We start from the raw sequence: 2,165 nt of genomic DNA, 5'->3' as shown, positions 1-2,165 counted from the left end.
GAAATAAAAAAATGTTTTGCATTGAGTAAATATGCTTTCAAAGATCTCTTCAAAGTGTTAAGGAAAAACGATGTCAGCTTAAAGTCTACGGTGCATCTGATTCAAGCCAACATCTTTTCAGTTATTGTTATGCATCTTAAAGTTGGGCAATGACTAAGGATCAGAGAAGAATAAACGATGCCTTTGAGCATTGGTGTTGGAGAAGAGTACAGAATAAACAAATGTGTCGTGGAGAAAATGTAACCAGGATGCTCCTTGGAGGCAAAGATGGTGACATTTCATCTCACGTATTTTGATCATGTTGTTAGGAGGGATCAGTCCTTGGAAAAGGGCAGCATGCTTGGAAAGACAGAGCTGGCAAAAGATGGATTAACACAGTGACTGTAGCAAGGAGCTCAAGTGTATCAGAGATGATTAGGGATCACATGGAATAGTACAAGGTTCAGATCTGTTCACAGGTCACTATGAGTCATAGTCTGACTCCGTGGTACCTAACAACATTATAACAAAATGTAGCTCTGGCAGCTTAGTGCTAAGAAGTTACAATGTCAACACATTTTGGATCCACCAGTTGCTCCAAGACAGAAACATAGGTAATCACCTCCTGGGCAACTTACAGCTTCTGAAAACCTGCTGGAGGGCCAGCTTTGAGCCAGTTCAACAGCAATAAAAGAGATTATAACAAGAACAACACTATATGTCAACTGTTTTCTTTCTCATTAAGAAACTATCAGTTTAAATAGATTATTGAAACTAATTGTATCTAGGTTTGTTTATATATTTTTCTTTTTTTTCACTTTAATTTTAAAAATGTAGTGTATTCAATTTGGAAAATGAGGACAAATCCCTAGGTTGGCATTTTTTGTTTGTTTGTTTGGTTTTTCTTTAGGAGCAAAAGGTGAGGCAGGAAGAAGGGAGTTGGAGTTGAGGCAAGTTATCTACGAGCATCACAATGGCTGTCTCAAGTCCATGGTCAGGGAGGCTGCGGTGGAGGCTGAGCAGGGAGCTCAGGTCTGCAGCAACACCATGGTAAGGAGACCCCAAGATATAGGCTGCCACCAACTTCTGTCCCAGGGAGAGATGCAGGAGTTGGGGCAACTGTATGCCAAGTTTATCCTGGAGTGGGAGCAGCAGGAAAGCCACAGAGACTATGCCCATCAGCAAGAAGAGGAAGAAGGAGCTGGTGGACAGTTGTGGGTGGGCATTCTCCTGGAAGTGTCTGGCCGAGGGTGGTATTGGGGCCGGAGGCTCTGGCTGGGGCACTGAGTCCAGCTGTATCTGAAGCTCTTGGGGGTATGCAGGAGCCCTGAGAACCAAAGTGATGTCCTTGCACCCTAACACTCAACCTTCGGCTCCCTCTTTAGACAGTTCAATGTGAAAGCGGTCCTGGATGTCATAGTGGCTGGGGATGGGGGACACATGGGGATGGGGATCACAGTATCAATGCAAGACTGAGGCTTCACATGTCCTTCTGCATCCAAGCACTGTATATTTGGCAGGGGCTGTGAACAAGACTCAGAAGCAAAGCGCAGTTCCTGTGGGGCTATAAAGGGTTAGCAGCTGTCAGAGTCTGCTCCCCTGGTCGGCCTTGAATACTAGATCAGGAGGAAAGACAAGGATGGGGACAAAGAGTCCAGCGGGTGGAGTGGTGCCCCGGGAACCCTGCCCAAGGGTCCCTGAACCCACCAACTCCTGGTCCTGGGGTACCCCATGGCACATGCAGGCTCTGGACAGTTGGACATCCTAGGGATGAGTTCAGGAGGCAGGGCCTGGAATCTAGAGCTTTGGTCACAGCACCTGCCAATCAACTTGTGGCCAGACCAAAGATGCCATCTTCCTAGGGGCCTGTTTACATCTTTTTCATTAAGCAACTAGAAAGGTTTGCCAGAGAACCAAAATCTTGCACCATTGAGTAGTTTCCAGCTTTGAGAGACCCCATGGGCCAGAGTAGAACTGACCCATAACATTTCTAAGGTTGTATTTTTTATAGACATAGACTGCCACATCTTTCTTCCCCAAAGTTCTGACAACAGACCTCTTGGTTAACAGCCAAAGACTTAACCTTCCTTAGTACCAAGGCTCCTTTACTAAATAAAGCTGGTTCAAAATTATATTTGTCCTGTGCTTCTGCCTCGAATTATCTTTCTATTGAGAAGCTTTAGAAC

The 2,165-nt window shown here is 45.4% G+C and overlaps 1 pseudogene; it reads right to left on the bottom strand.

Annotated features, from left to right (window-relative positions):
* Nucleotides 1-1,007: 1,007 nt before the first annotated feature.
* LOC102846263 lies at nt 1,008-1,719 on the bottom strand (annotated as a pseudogene).
* Nucleotides 1,720-2,165: the final 446 nt, after the last annotated feature.

Source organism: Elephantulus edwardii, unplaced genomic scaffold (assembly GCF_000299155.1).
Source record: "Elephantulus edwardii isolate Elephantulus edwardi_28Jun2011 unplaced genomic scaffold, EleEdw1.0 scaffold00077, whole genome shotgun sequence".
Taxonomy (NCBI): domain Eukaryota; kingdom Metazoa; phylum Chordata; class Mammalia; order Macroscelidea; family Macroscelididae; genus Elephantulus; species Elephantulus edwardii.
Note: the sequence above shows the minus strand (reverse complement) of the source record. Positions and strands in the feature narration are given on the sequence as shown.